At 36.3% G+C, this 16,981-nt stretch overlaps 1 pseudogene; it reads right to left on the bottom strand.

The window, feature by feature from the left end:
- Positions 1-15,040: 15,040 nt before the first annotated feature.
- On the bottom strand, positions 15,041-15,111 carry LOC128779771 (small nucleolar RNA U3; annotated as a pseudogene).
- Positions 15,112-16,981: the final 1,870 nt, after the last annotated feature.

Genomic DNA, 16,981 nt, shown 5'->3' with positions numbered 1-16,981 from the left:
AAACTCTGCTGGCAGGTGGACCAAACCAGGGCCAACCCCTGTACCGTATATCATAGACAAGAAGAGCAACAGATTTCCCCACCCCCTGCTGCTATTGGTAGGTTCAGAGTCCTATTTTAGTTGAGAGTTCCTAATACGTGTATTAGATTTTCAGTGTTTCTGGTGGAATTGCCTGGCACCTACAACAATGAACAAATATTAGAAAGAGATAAATGAATTCAAATGTGTCATTCCTCACCCCACCTCCCATCTTCCTAAAACAAAAATCTAGCTTTAGAATCCTTTCCTAGTAATTTTATACTAATAAAAGGTGACTAGTGAGAATGTACAACCAAAATTAATGGTTTTACCAACTGTAACTGTGTTATTACAAGCAGAAGTGAAGAATTAAATAGCCAGGATAATGTATATGACTATGGATGAAAGCAGTGAATTTTAAAATGGGGAACAGGTTGAGATATTTAATTTTGGAGGGAAAATATTAAGTGTAAGTAGTTAAAAAGTTCTCTTTGATAATTTATCTATATTTTTCAACTAGTTAAAAGCATGTAATCTATTGACGTGAGACACTTCTACCAAGTGAGTTATTATGAACTATAATGGATTATAGGTTTGGTTCAACATTGAATTTGTGCTAATAATCTTCAAGTAGAGGATACTATTTTCTACAGAATAAACTCTAATTTGGGGGTTCCATCGGAATATTTTGAAATGTGTCCTGTCTGTTTCTGGGACAAATAAATATTTGTGTTCTTGGTCCTTCCAACCCTCCATTCCCAGCGACATCACTCAGGCTTTGTGAACATTTGTATCTTCATAGGCAGACGCATCTCAAGGGTTTGTTTTTAGCATAACCTCATCTAAGAAGTCTAGGAATGGAAAACAGGCCTTCTGAATGAAATATTTTTTGTCAGGGAGAAAGTTGAAGTTTTCTTGTCAACAAATCAAATATTTGTATGTTTTTTCTCACTCAAAAAAAAAAAAGAAAGAAAATAGTTGTAAATTAAGTGGCCCAGTTTAAAGTTGTAACAACCATTTATGGAATCAAAGGAGAACAAGACTAAATCTCAACTAACTGATAAGACTATATGCTTTTTACTTGGAAAACCACAATTCAGTGGGTAAAGATTGCATTGTGGTGTGTAGTTATGGAAGGCTTGCATCTCAGACAAGAAGGGCTTTTCTTGTTTGTTTTTTTAATTATAAAACCCTTACAAATTTCAGCTGAGAAGAGTAGCTTACAATATGTACCTTGAACTTCATCAATTAAAACCTTTATTTTCAAATTATGGTCAATCTAATCTACAAAAAAGGAATACCTCCTTTACTGTGAGTCACAGATGGTGAAAATAGTATTTGATACTGATGATAACTCAAAATAGAAAACTATTTTTTTTGCCTTTTAAGTGTCTGCAAACTCCAAAATTAATAATATGATATATATTGGAAGTGACACTTTGTGCCAGTGCAATACAAAACAAATATTCAGACTTAAAATTTCCCAATTGAATGCTTTATGACATTTTTGTTTAAGATGGAGACATTTTGAGTGCTGAAATGCTAATTTCCAAAACACATGGGAATCACAAAACTCTTATCAGGCCTCTCGTAGACTGTGTTAACTCTGTTATTACTGTTTTATGTGGTCTGATCTCAGGACATTCCTTATCCAAAATGTTAAAAAATAAGGATCTTTTTACCTTTGGGTTTTGAGAGTATTTTTGTTTCCTTTTAAGATTCTTCTATGATTTTAAAAAATGTATGAGAGGTTTAACCCATGCTGTTAGCCTGGTATGCTAATTGCACACATCTTGATTTGGGGGATTAGTTAACAACTTGGTCCAGGATGGTGAGTTAGGATGGGAGGGGGAGAGGTCATCCATGAGATGAAGAGTGTACAGAGAAAGAAACGAGGAAAAACTCTTCACAGCAACCATTTTCTATTTTGCTGGACCCTCAGTCTTAGAAGCACTCCCTTCCTGCTTCAGTCTTTTTGTCCATCTCCAAACACCTCTTATTTCTTTAATTAAGAGCATCTGCCAGCAACAGCCTAAGCTCAGGGTGTTTCTCCAAGGCTGATATATTGGAAGGATAAAATTATGAAGTAGTTATATTTGTGTTTGTGGAGTATTTTTTTTAGACCTAGACTACCTTACATATGCTTCCTTTTCTGACCGCCTAATGTATAAACTGGGTTTGCCTTTTTTTTTTTTTTTTTCCTATGTAGACTAAGGAATCTGGGAATGGGTATTAAACTATGGAGAACTTTAAGAAACTGAGTTTCTTCCCCAGTTCAATTGTGTTTATAGAGAAGGAAAGGGAGATTCTTCTTTGTCATTTATTTAAAAAATAAAAAAAAAACACCTAATGGCTAATTTAATCAGAACATTGTTGGACTCAGATGATAGGTTTTAAAAGAATATCTCAGTCTCCAAAACAGAGTGATGTTTCACACATTCCACACTTAGAACACTTCCGGGTGTGAGACTTAGAGCAAGGGTATACTCAGCAAGACTTTGTGTAATGCGAGTAATGCCACTCCTTAATCTGCTGGCATTGTGGTTAAAAGAAAAAAGACTTGCCACCTTCTCTCAGCCACAGATTGAAAGTTTGCAGAATTTCCAACTCTGGCTGGCACCAAGTTCAAGGACTAGGGTACATTCTCTAACCTGAGACTCCATTCCCCACAGTGCAGTATAATACCAGGCAGCTTACAGCCTCAAATTACTGTTAAGAATTTTGAGAAGTAACTGTTTATGGGTATCAGCTTTTTTAGATCTTTGTTTTAAATGTGTAGAGGTGCTGTTTTCTATAAATGTTTTTGTCTTGCTGATGACGTACTTAACAAGGAAGATGTCATAGCAAAACTAAAGATCCTATCCATACATTGTAGAATTATATGAGTATACCTGTTAAAACTACTAAGATTTCATCCTACCTATTTATAAAGTGATTTCATTTGCCTATAATTTTGTAGCTGGGTCTGTTTTACAGCATAAAGTCATCCAGTTTCTTACCAGCTTGAACAACTTGTACATGTGTGGGCCATACCTATCACTATATCTGTCTATCTACCCATCCATCTATCTATTGTCTACCCATCTGCCTATCTGTCCATCATCGGTCTATCTGTTTATCTGTCAGAAATGTCTCTCTTTAAGGAGTACAGATCCTTTAAATAGTACTCTGATTGGAATCTAATTAATATTTATAATCAGAGCTCCCTGGGAGATTTCGTAGACAATTCCAAATGTAGGTCACCAGCATCTAAGTCAGCCTTATCCCCTTTTCACAATCGCTGTCAAGTCTCTCTGCCTTCGTTATTTAATAGAGTCCTTCATTTGTTTTTACCTGTTTTGCTGAGCTCTGAAGTCCTGCTGAAATGTGCAAAGGAGGGCCCAGAAAAGAGATCTCTTCAATGAAGCTAACCTGAGTTTGTTCTTCTATAGCCATTCCAGTTTGGCTTATAGAATAGGCTTATAGACCAGAGGGGAGAGGGGAGGGAATTTCAGGGGGAAAGGGTGAGGGTTTGCAGGAACAATTATAAAGGACACATGGACAATAACAAGGTGGGGTGGAAATAGGGGAGGGAGGTGGGGAGGACTGGGGTGTTCGGGCTGGGGTGGGGGGAAAGGGCATAAAACTGTACTTGAACAACAATAAAAAATAAATAAATAAGAATAAGCTTATAGATTGTATTTCAAAGGCATGTTTACAACTATCTCTCTGAAAAATTAAAAAAATAACTGTTTTGTAGCTTTTGACAGTTTTCATGGTGTAAATATTCCACTATGGTTGATTTCAAGCTATGGAGGCAGACTTGAAGGATTAAAGCCACAGAGAAGTAGATAACAGGCTTATTCCTAATCAGAAAAAATATATTAAAAATGACAGGCTAGTTTACCCTTTATTCGTAATCACCTATGATTAGATAATAATAGCTGTAGGCTTTCTTTTTTTTTAAAGTATGCTTTTATAGGCTAGAAAACTTTGGTCACAGAAACAGTCCCATCCAGCAATCCAGTGGCATAGTCATGGACATAGTTCATATAATCCACCTTGGTGTCTTTTACCGAACACCTTGACTATTTCTAAAACTGAATATGAGGTGAGGTCTAACAATAGATAGTATAAACATGAAAATACACATAAAAGGCCTAAAGAAATATCCTATTTCCATGTCCTAGCTTAGAGACAGTCTTATGAATTTGACTTGGAAAAAAACTCGACAGATTTTATTTGAAATATTGATTTTATGCAACGTGGAAGCTAAGCATTGTTGAACTGGATGCCCAGGGAGGGTGGAGAAAAAGAGTCGTGAACACTCAGAGAGAGGATGGTGTCTAAGAAGTTGGGACAGACCTATGATCTTCCACAAAGGTTTTGACCTGTAAATGTGGCACATGCCACAGAATTCCCACTCGAATGTCATGGCGTCATGCTCAATGCCTGTTTCTGGCAGTGTCTTATGAATAGCTCAGTTCTTCTCCATAGTTAAGCTTCTAGATTCTCATTCTCCTTAGTTTTATAGTTGTGAGAGAAAAGGCAGAAGTGCCTCTCAGTAGTCTTGAAAATAAGAAAATAAGGCATGAGAGTTTGTATGCATTTTTTTAAATTTTAAAAACATCACAAAGATTCTATGTAAAGACACACATGAATAAGTTAGCATTATTTGGGAGTTAAAACTCAAGAATTCCCCATATTAGAATTTCAAATCTTAGTTTTATGAGTTAAGACCATTACAGTTGAAAGTTAGCCTTTTGAAGCTATTAAATAGCCTTGTGCCATGCATGGGGTGGGGAGGGGAAAGGGCCAGAGAGAGAGAAGGAGGGAGGGAGGGGAAAGAAGAGAGAAAAGGGAAGAGAGGGAGAGCATATGGATGCCATTCTCTTTAAGAAGTAGGTATGAGTCAATGCAAATACTTTAGTGACCATAATGAGACATTTTGCGTGTATGCACCTTATATAAAAGATAAATATTGTAATTATGTCCTGAAAATATTAAGGCAGATAGTTACTGGTTATTTTACCCATTTGATGAATCAGCAAGAACATTTTTTGAAGTAGAAAAACACTTTTAAATCGGAGCAGCCCAAATTACAATGATAAAGTGGGGGAAACTGCAAAAGTGCTGGCTACAGGCAGAGCTGTTATATATCAAACGTTATTTTTTGATAGACTGGTTGCATGTTTTCTGTCATTTAATCCTCACAACAAGCCGGAGAAACAAATAAAATTAACTCTGCTCTCCTAAGATTAATTTGAAGCAGTAGCAAAGCTGGGATTTGCCCCAAGTTATAGTGCACTCTCAAACTCATGTTGTTTCCATTCTTACAGAGGGGCATTAGCCCTCCTTCAGAACTGCTAAGGGGTTCTACTGCTGAACATGTATTTTTATGAAGCTAGCACGAAGTCACTGCTTCTGATATTTTGGGGGAATTCATATTCTAAGTGAGGTAGTGATAAAAATTGAAATAGATTTAAAAATAAGTACATTCGTGGAGGATCTATTTATATGAGTTATTTAGGGACACTAGGGTATTCTGCAGGGCTGTTCCCGTGCTCCACCTTTGCTTCCCTACGGATTATCACTCCCTCCTCTAGCACTGGGCTGGTATTTGAGACTACACACACCACTTGGTGGAACCCAGGTCTGTATAGATGTGGGAATTAAGTTTTTGGTTTACAAAGTGATGGCCCTAAAAGAAATGAAAGAGTTGTGGGAGAGAACCGATCATGAATGGGTGCTGTATGAAAGCTTGTGCAATAACCAGGGCTAGACAGAAGGGTGTAAGACCTTTTGACCAGGGAAATTTCTCCTTGCCAGCCTGATGTGGCAAGTGCCAAGAACATGGCAGAGTCACCCTGCCACTGCAGAAGCAAAAAGGCAGTGAGAGCGCAATTGCTTTACCTCTTTCTTGTTCATCTCCCTGTACCCAGTGCATGTGTTGATTTTGTGATAGCTGACCCTCCATTCCATAGTAACTTTTGGTTTATAATCTTAGGCTATACTTTGGTAGGTCAAACACTTCAATGTTTGTTTTAAGAACTTTGCTAAAGTCTATTTAATCTTCATTATGCTCTACCAGAACCACTTCATATTTGGATTGAGTCAATGCTGATTCTTAGGCGGTCAATTAAAAAGATGTGATTGTAAATATCTGTGGTGCCTGCCATAGCCCAAGATAGGGTCTCAGAAAGAACCAGAGAGGGAGGGAGGAAAGGAGGGAAGAGAGCAAGTGTGAGAGAGAGTGACAGAGCTCTCCTGACAGGTAAAAACCTGACAGTTTCATGCAGACAGGCATGGTTGCTGTTGCTACAATACCAACCAATCTCATTTGACAGCTGTATAGAAATTCGGAGCAGAACCACCACTCATTCTCATTCTGTCTCTCAGTTTTGTGCTAGATACGACTTAGGGGAATAATGGGATTCTGAAAAGACAGTTTTGATTACTTATAAGTAGGTTGTTACAAGTCCTTTGCAAAGAAAAAAAACCAAACAGAAAGCAAAGCATTTATTTATCTTCTTATTTCCTTACCAACTTACCTAAAATTGAAAAACCCCTGAGTTGTGACTATGTCTGGGGTGAATTAAATATATTGCTGGTGAACATGTAAATTGGAAACATTTTTAGAGGATCAATGATAAAATTTTAAGATCAGGCATAGCATGAGACTCAGCAATTTATTTTCTAGGACTTTATCTCTAAAAAGGTAATCAGCAATATGTAGAGAGATTTATTTATAAATATGTTCAATACAAATCCCAAAGAAAAACAACCAAGCAAGCAAAAGCAGCTATATAAATGTTTCACAATAAGGAATTAGTTAAATAAATTATGTGTAGCCCTAGCTTGGACAACTCTGCGACCAATGAAAAGAAAGTGATAGAAAAATACTTAAGAGCATGGGAAATTGCCAATATGTTGTTAATTTTGTTTTTTACAAAAGCTAAAATAATGCTGGTGTCAGCAACATGTTCAAATATATATACACACACACATATATATATGTTCGTATACATATACATGGATGTATGTAATAGTCACTTAAATTCATATAAATATATATTCATATTTATTTTTGAACATATATATACACAAAAGTGAAGAGCCATCACTTTGATTCTGGTGGGATTATGGGAGGGTTTAATTTAATCTTTGTGCTTTTCTCTTTTTATTAACTTTAATTATAAAAAGGACTCAGAACATTGTTTTAAAATTTCTTTTTGGCGCTTTCCATTTATTCTTAAATGTTTATACATACCTTTTACAACAGGTGGGTTTTCTTTAACCCTAAATAAAGAAATTTAGTGGAATATTTTTGAAGGGAAACCCTGGGTGTTTTAATAAGCGCAAATATCATTTACCTAATAACTCTGTATCTTAAGTATCAGGGATTTTCTAAGTAGCCTTCACTAATGTAAGTGCTAAAACCCTAATGCTATACAGTGCTAATAATACTATTGTTCTCTGACTACCTCATGGCAAATTCGTGCTCTGCCTCTCCCATGTTGAAGGGGGCTGCCTACTCTGGCACAGTATATGATTTTGGAATAACTCCTTCGAGTAGGGAGCAAAGGGTAACTCTAGAAACTGGGCAGGATTGTCACCTGATGCAATATGGAAGAAAATAGTCAAGGGCAGACTACATGTAACATAAAACAATGAGTTCTCTGTGCTTTTAATAAGTGATCTAGCAAGATTATCTTCCCCACAGCACTACCAATGAACTTTTTCTTTTTAAAAATATACTTTTCAATTTTAAATAACTAGAAAGGAATTAAATCCACGAATGTTCAGGAACCTTTTAGCCTTAATTGTGTTATGCCATGTTGGGTAACAAATAATTGGGTAGGAGGGAGATACAAGGTAATATTAAGAAAAGGATCAAAGCCCAAACTAGAGGGTAGGGAGAGTTACATGACTCCCTGGGTATGTACATATAGCTGTGTGGGAGGTAGAGGGGGTTGAGAGAGATGAGTCATCAACTATAACAGCAGGTACTACACAGTCTTTCCTCTGGCCAGCCCTGAATGTACATGTCCTACACATTAAAAGTTTGCCCAAGTCTCTGGTCAATAAAGGTGTAAATATCAGTCTGTATGAAGAATTTCTCAACTCACAACAAAAGTGCATTCAGTCCTAACTCAATGAACTGTCCTCATTTATTAATATTCATTTTCTAAGCATAATGTAACTTAAATTGAATTATTTTGGGGTTCCTTTATGAGAACTGTAGTAATCTATAACAAATAAACCACAGAGTGTAATCATTTCTTCAACATGCCGTCAATTTCAGACAGATTTTTCAGGCATTTGAATCAGAGGTTCATTGAGAGGATGGTTTAGTTGATATATAACCTGGCATTACCTCATTCCAAATTGTGTATGAATAGGGATTATAAAGAAGTATTTGCTAGTTTGCTGGAATGTAGCCTCTGTTTTATAGAACTTAAATTTCCTGGTGCAATAAAATATCTTTGCTTTGTATTATAGTACCATTCCTTATGAGATAAGTGTACTTTGTTTAAAATAGTGTATGAAGTCCAAACCATATTTGACTAAGAAGGCTTGTAATGCACATTATTTAAACAAGCATTTTTATATAGCTATAGAAATATGAAAAAAGAAGACTCAGAATTAGATGAAGTCATACTTCGCTATTTTAATCAATTCTTGTATGACCAACACCCAGGCTCTTTCCTCCCTTAACCTTCTGCTCCCCAGTTAAGCTTTCCAGTGAGTTTTCCATTAACATTTGTTTCCAGTTTCATTCGGAACTATATTTTATTTTGTTGGGCTTCTATTTAAATAAGGGAAATAATACACAAAACTTTCAAATTATAAGTATTAACTAAGAATTTTTCCCTGTTCCCTTTTACCACTGTTCTTTTCTACTTTTTCTGTTACTTTTCTCTCTCATTCTGTCATTTTTCTCATTTCTCCTTTGCTTGTCCCTGCTGCTTTCTTCTCTCATCTTTTATCCCTCCTCCCCCTTGTCCTCATCCTTCAATTTCTTTCTCTTCCTCCACCTCCCTTCCTCCTCCCCCTTTTCCTCTTCCTCTCCTTCTCCACCCCCTCCTTCTTCACTTTCTCCTCCTCCTCTTCTTCCTCTTCTTCCTCTTTCTCCCTTCTCTCTCTCTTTTCTATTTTTATATTTAAAGGCTAGAAATTAGTGGTGTTCTCTGCTGATTGAAGTAATTTTACACTGTTTCTTTTTATAATGTTAACTAGCATTTATTGGATATTTACTTTGTATTTCATCATATCTTCCCAGTTCCAGAAGGTAGTTTCTCTTATTGTACTCATGGTACATGTTGTGGCTTAGCTAAATTAGCAGTTTTCCTGTGGCCACAAACCTAAGAGATGTTTTATCTCAAGATGAACACTCTTCTGTCTGAGTCCAGAGTCTGTGCACTTCGTCATTATTGAGTGCTTTCTCCCCTGTTAAACAAAATAGCCTGTGATCAGGTCCCTTCCTGCTACTTGGTTCCAGCTCCTTGCAGATCTGCTATAATTTAGAAAGCCACTTGTCTTTCTCACCCAGCATCACTTTCTCCCTCTTCTACCTATTCAGCATCTCTGTTCTTGTGTTTGCTGAAGCTTATAGGATGAATTGGTTATATGGATAGGGGAAGTCTTGTTCTTATTTTATAGTTAGGAAAATAGAGGCACTGGGTTGACAGAAGAAAGGTCAGCCAATCATAGTTTTTTTTTTTGCAGAAAATAAGTTCTGTGTTCTTGATAGTTTTTATTTCCCATCACTTTGAAAATGAATATGGACAGTAACCTTCTGTAAGAGCCTAGAAAGAGCAGAAAAATCACCTTTATATGGATCAGGTAAGAATATATAAATTTCCCCTGAACTTTGATTTATAAAATACTTGAAGATTTGATGACTGTTATTTGACAATAACAGTTCTAACAATCACCATCTTATTTTATCCTCATAGCATGGTAATTATAGCAGGAACTCATGTACCCTTTTAATATTTTTGGAAACATAAATACCCAGATATGTTAAGTGACTTAATACAAATGAAAATTCAACATCTAAGTACCTTCTTCATTTTTTGCACAGAACTGGAGACTTTACTTATTTTATCTTTAGGCACTTTATCTGCCCTTTGATTCTAAATGATAGCTTTGCTGGGTAGAGTAATCTAGGTTGTAGGTCCTTGCTTTTCATCACTTTGAATACTTCTGGCCAATCCCTTCTGTCCTGCAAAGCTTCTTTTGAGAAATCAGCTGACAGTCTTATGGGAACTCCCCTGTAGGTAACTAACTTCTTTTCTCTTGCTCCTTTTAAGATTCTCTCCTTATCTTTAACCTTTGCTATTTTAATTATGATGTGTTTTGTAGTGGGCCTCTTTGTATCCATCTTATTTGAGACTTACTGTGCTTCCTGGACTTGTATGTCTATTTCCCTTACCAAAATAGAGAAGTTTTCTTTTATTATTTTTTCAAATAGGTTTCCAATTTCTTGCTCTTTTTCTTCTCCTTCTGGCACCCCTATGATGCAAATGTTGGAACATTTAAAGTTGTCCCAGAGGCTTCTTACACTATCCTCATTTTTTTTGGATTCTTTTTTCTTCTTGCCATACTGATTGGCAAGAAGAAAGAAGAATCTGTTTTCTTCTTTTTCTTCCTTCTGTCTTTTTTTTCCTTAATGTTCCAAATCATTGATTTGATTCTTGGCTTCATCCACTCCACTGTTGATTCCCTGTAGATTGTTTTTTATTTCAATTAGTATATCCTCATGTCCGTATCTTTTTTATGCTGTTGAAGTACCCACTGGAGTTCCTTGAGCATCCTTATAACCAGTGTTTTGAATTCTGCATCTGATAAATTGCTTATCTACATTTTGTTTATATCTTTTTCTGGAGTTTTGTTCTGTTCTTTCATCTGGGCCATGTTTCTTTGTCTCCTTGTTTTGGCAGCCTCCCTGTGTTTGTTTCTATCAGGTAGAGCTGCTTTGACTCTGGGTCTCGGTAGCATGGCCTAATATAGTGGGTGTCCTGTAAGGTCCAGTGGCACGGCCTCTCTTACCTCCCACGCAGTGTACACAAAGTGCACCCTTCCTGTGGGCTGGGCATACCCTCCTCTTATAAATGAGTCTTTATTGCTGTCAGCAGGTCAATGGGAAGGATTTACCCAGGCCAGACACCTGGTGAGACTGACTGTGACCCCTGGCCAGCAACCACCTCCCTATGTGCCTTATGAAGGTGGTTGGATGGTGTTTCAACATGGTCTGTAACTGAGCCCTGGGTGTGCAGGCTCTGGGGTTTCCCGGGTCGTGCAGCCCAAGGTCAGCCTCCACCTTGCTCTGTCTGGGGCCTATTGGCATAGCTATAAAGTGATCTGCAGATGACCACTGCTAGTGTTGGGCCTGGGGCCACTCTGTGAGAGGGATGGGGACTGGCCTCAGCTGTTGCTTGTTTGAGGGGATTTAGGAAGATCTGAAGCCTGCACATAACCCAGCCATTCGTATGGGAAGGCAACTGTTACCAGCTTGGGTGGGCCCATATTTGGATGGCACAGAGCCTTATGTAATCATCAGGGTGGGGCTTACCATGTGAGCCAGGTCAAAGGAGATTCGGATATGGTGCCACAGCATTGTGTCTCTGTGTCAGTGAGGGCTCAGGAAAGGTACAATGGCCACTGTCTGCAGTTCTGTATGGGAAGAAGCTGTCCCCCAGCTGTTGCCCTGATGCCAGATACTTCAGTTCCTCCCTGTATGCCACTGGTGCCCTTCATGCTGCTGCCCTGGTGCTGGAGCCCAGAGGGATTACGTCTGAGTTAAGTCCATGAGTGGTGCAAGGCCATTTAAGAGGAGAGGCCTGAGAGTCCCATAGTTTCTTCCATCAACCCAAACCCCACTGGTTTTTACAGCCAGAAATTATGAGAACATATCTTCCTGGCACTGGAACCCTGGGCTGGGTGGTCTGCTGTGGGGCTGGGATCCCTCACTCCCGAGATATCCCTTCATTTTATATCCACCACACATGGGTTTTAGGACCAGCCCCTTCCATGTCTCCATGTCTCCATGTCTTTGTCCCTCTATCCCTCCTACCAGTCTGGATGGATGTGGTTTCTTTAATACCTTAGTTGTCAGACTTCCATTCAGCTCCATTTTTTTTTTTGATGGTTGTAAGTAATGGTTGTTTTATAGTTTAGTTGTAATCTTACTGTGGTTTTTCAAGGGGGTGAGTCATGTTTACCTATGTCTCCATCTTGACTGGAAGTCCTGAATGTTTATGTTCTTAAAAAAGAACTTCAAAATACGCCAATCAAAAACAGATAGAATTGAAATGAGAAAAAGAGAAATCCACAACATGGCCATGAAGACCTCAGTATTTCCCTCTTAGTATTTGAAGAAACAAGTTTACAGTAAGTTAGCAAGTATAAAGGACTGAGCAACATCATCAGCCAGTTAGGTCCACTTGATATATACAGGACGCTCCATGTAACAACAGTAAAACATCCACATCTTTGATATATTAATCAATCTCTAAGATAGAGCATATCCTTAAACAAACATCATAAAACACACCTTAACAAAACAAAAAAATTGAATTTTCAAAAAAAATTGAATTGTTGTCTCTGACAACAATATAATTAAACTAGAAATTAATTACAGAATGATATTTGGAAAATCCACAAATACAAATATTCATATAAATGATCATAAGATCAAAGATGAAGCCTCAAGGGAAATTAGAAAACAATTTTACCTGAACTAAATTATAAGTGCAGTATATGAAAATGTATGGAATGAAACTATATCAGTGCTCTGAAGGAAATTTATATCATTAAATGCTTATATTAGAAAAGAAGAAATTCTCAGATCAACAATTTAAGTTTCTGCCTTAAGAAATTAGAAATTAAAGAGCAATATTAATTGAAAGGAATCAGAAAGAATTGAATAACAAAGGTAAGGTCAAAAATAAATAGAAATCCAGACAATATAAAGGGATAAATTAATGAAATCAAAAGCTCTTCCTTAGAAAAGATCAATAAAATTGATAATCCTCTAGCTGGAGTGATCAAGTGAAAAAGAGAGAAGACAAAAATCATCCCTGTCAGCAGGGAAAGAGGATATATCATAGCAGACATTAAAATGCTCACAAGGAAATGCCAAGAACAACTCTATGCACAGACATTTAACAATGTAGGTGAAGTGGATCAATTCTTTGAAAGCCACCAAAGAAGAAGTTTGAATAGACCTATGAATAGACCTATGACTACTAGAGAAATTGAGTTTGTAGTTCAATTTTTCCAAAAAAGGTATCTCCAGTCTTAGATGGTTTCAATGCTGAATTCTACCAAACTTTTGAAGAAGGGATACCACCACTTCTACATAATATCTTCCAATACACTAAATAAGAGAGGATACTTTCACACTCATTTCAAGAGGGCAGTATTACCTTGGTGCCAGAAGATAGTACAAGAAAAGAAAATGAGACACCATTTTACCTCATGAAGATAGCCACAAAAACCATTTACAAATGTTAGCAATTCAAATCTAGCCACATGTAAAATAATATATAATAACCAAGTGATATTTTTCCTGGAATGTAAGTTCAGTTCAACACTTGAAAAACAATTAATGTAATCCACCATATTAATAGGCAAAGAAGATAAACCACATGTTTGTAACTTTAACATGTATTTATGAAAAAAAGCTCTAAAGAAACTAGGAAAAGAAGGAACTTACTTAAACTGAAGAAGTGCACCTATTAAAAAAACGACAACAACAAACCTTTAGTTAACATCATACTTAATGATGGAAGACAAACTTATTTTTCCCTAAGATTTTGAACAGACAGGTGGCTACTCTCTCCATGCCTATTTAGCATTGTATTTAGGAGTTTTAGCCAGTGCATTGGGGAAAGAAAAAATTTAAACATACATATACATTGGAAAGAAAATTGACATTGTCCCTGTTTTCAGATATGATGATCTACATGGAAAATTCCAAAGAATTCACAATAAATCTCCTGGAACTAATAATTGAGTTTAACAAATTCTTATACAATTTCAACATACAAACATCCATCCTATTTCTACATATTATCAATGAATAATTAAACATTTTAATTAAATTATCTTTTATGATAACTCCAAATAGGAAATTAACTAAGTATAAATCCAACAAAAAATATGCAAAATCTGTGTGCCAAAATCTACAGAACTTGGATTTAAAATAAACAACACCATAAACTGAGAGACATACAGACATCAAGGATTCAAATAATCAGTATAGTTAAGATACGAATTCTTCCCATATTGATGTATAGATTTAATACAATACAAATCCAAATACCAACATTATTTTTTGCATATTTAGGTAAGCCAATTTTAACATTTACATGAAAAGAACTAGAGTGAGCAAAACAATTTTGTAAAAGAAGAATATCTTGTTTTAAAATGTATTTTAAAGCTATTAAGACAATGTAATGTTAATCACAATAATGAAGATGCTGTTATAATAGAAAGGGATAGATACATAGATTAATGGCATAGAAGAGAGTCCAAAAATATACCCAACAGGGTCAATGTATTCTTTACAGAGGTGCAAAAGCAATTCAGTGGAAAAAAGATAGTCTTTTCAGTAAATGCTATTGAAACACTTGGGAATCCATTTGCTAAAAAGAAAACCAATGAAAAATACCCTGTGACCTTTGCCTTATACCATACAAAATTTCCCCCAAATAATGTATAGATGTGACTTTAAAATGTAGAATTTAAAATCTTTTAAAAGAAAAGATTGGAGAAAATCTTTGTGACCTTGAGTTAGTGAAAGTTTTATTGCCATGACACCAAAAGCATGATCCATAAAGTGGAAAAAAAAATTCTGGAAAATTAGTCTTCACCAATCTTCTAAAAAATCCTTTATTCTATAAAAGTCCTTTGAAGAGAATAAAAAATAACTGCAGACTGGGAAAAACAATTATAAATTGCATATTTGACAAAGGTCTTATATTTAGGAGATATATTTTAAAACCTCCCAAATCTTAAAAGAATAAGAAAAGAATCAACAGTATTTAAAAATGGGTCAACCATCTAGTAACAAACTATAGAAATGATCCCTGAAAGTATAGTCTTGGGTCAACAATCTAAACAGACGCTTTACTGAAGAAGATACACAGGTGGCAAGTCAGTACACGAAAAAATATTCAATCTAATTAGCTATTAGGGAAATGGAAAATACACAAACTACTACCTACCTATTATAATATTTTTCCATAGCAGTACCCATAGTAGCTTTTTAGCTAACTTATTTCAACATAGAGATAAGAATACTGCCGATCTTAGTGATATGCGTGTCCAGTAAAATACACTGAATTTTACTGTGATGTTTTGGACCTCTGAGGCTACATCAGAAAACTTTGCATCTTCTTTTTGGGCCTTTTGGAATACTTACTCTTGTAATTCTTTTTTCTGGGAGAAGCCAGCTGTCACGCATAAGTCGTAAGGTTACTTTGAGTCCCCCATGTGTGGCTAGAGAGCAATGTTGACCAGCCCCAGAAGTTAGCGCTATCCTAGCCCAGACACTGGACATATGAGTGAGGGAGTTATTTTACATGCATCAGCTCAACAGACTCTATGTAAGAAAGAACCAAGACCCTGGGCTTGTGGTCACAATTGAGCTGTCCCGATCGTCTCTAGCTATTCTACCCACACACCCACCTAAAACCTCAGATATTATGTAGCTCTATTATTTTATTATTTACTTGACGGAGAGATTGAAGTTCCTTTTTTAAAAATTTTTAAGCAAACATTTACTGACCAATAATTACATGCCAGATACTGTGCTGTTTTGTATCATCATCTCCATTAATCTATTTAACCGTATAAAACAGTTACTATCATCATTGTATTTTATTATTTTATAAATGAGCAACTGTGATACAGATAGATATGTGTTTTCTCCAAGATTATTTATTTGGTAGATTGATTACTTTTGCCAAACACTGTATCCCAAATTCTCTCCCTAACTGAAGTTTATGCATTTCTGTTATGATGAACTCAGGAGTGGCCATTAGTAATGTGGTTGGCATTCTTAGGAAGAAGCTGCAATAGTTAGGGCATGGTGTGGTTTGCCACGCGTCTTTTCCCTTCATCGCAATGATTGGCAATATTGCCAATACAGGCTGCTCCACTGCCCTGATTCCAGAGTGATGGCAATGGGAAATAGGGCTGTGGCTGAGTCACGATGAGTCTCATAATGTGAGTGAGACCGCTGTGATTTTTGAGATCACTGTTACTGCAGCAAAACCCAGCCTATCCTCACTGATATGTTCACACAGCTAGTAGATAATAGAGTTGGGACTTCATCTACTTATCAGTTTTTCTTTTCAGAATCTCCAATAGCATGCTAAAAAAAACTTAATTTGAAAAACAGTAGGCTATACCTAGTATACTTCTTTGAGAAGATGTACCTCACATGTCCAACTACAATCATAATTTCAATCTTTGTATATAGGAAAATTTTAGAATAGACACTACGTAATTACAAATGTTGTTTGTTATTCTTTCATGGGAGTTGTTTTCCTCCATCCTATGAAATAGGAAGATGGACAAAGTTCCCAAAGTGAATGATCAGGATGTGAGATCTTGTAAATATAAATAAACATATGAGTAAGGTAAAAGAAATTTGAAATTTAAATGACATCAGAAAATTTAAATTCTTTTATCCAACAAATCTATTGTTGTGTTTACTGTTTTAAGTTACTGGGATGCAAAAAAAGGTAGACTAGATTTACACTTTCCAGAAGCTCATGTTCAGGATGCAGTATGGGGAAGAGGGACAAATAGAGGGTGAATAACTAGAGGAATATGGGTAAGTGACATAATACACTTGGGACCATCATCATCATGTGCCATGGGAGCACCTAGGAGGGAGTATTTACCATGTATGAGGAGGCCGAGAAAAGCTTCCTCTGATAGGAGGAGTTCCTCAGACATCAGGATA

Source organism: Desmodus rotundus, chromosome 1 (assembly GCF_022682495.2).
Source record: "Desmodus rotundus isolate HL8 chromosome 1, HLdesRot8A.1, whole genome shotgun sequence".
NCBI lineage: Eukaryota > Metazoa > Chordata > Mammalia > Chiroptera > Phyllostomidae > Desmodus > Desmodus rotundus.
This window is presented reverse-complemented; position numbering and strand designations above follow the sequence as displayed.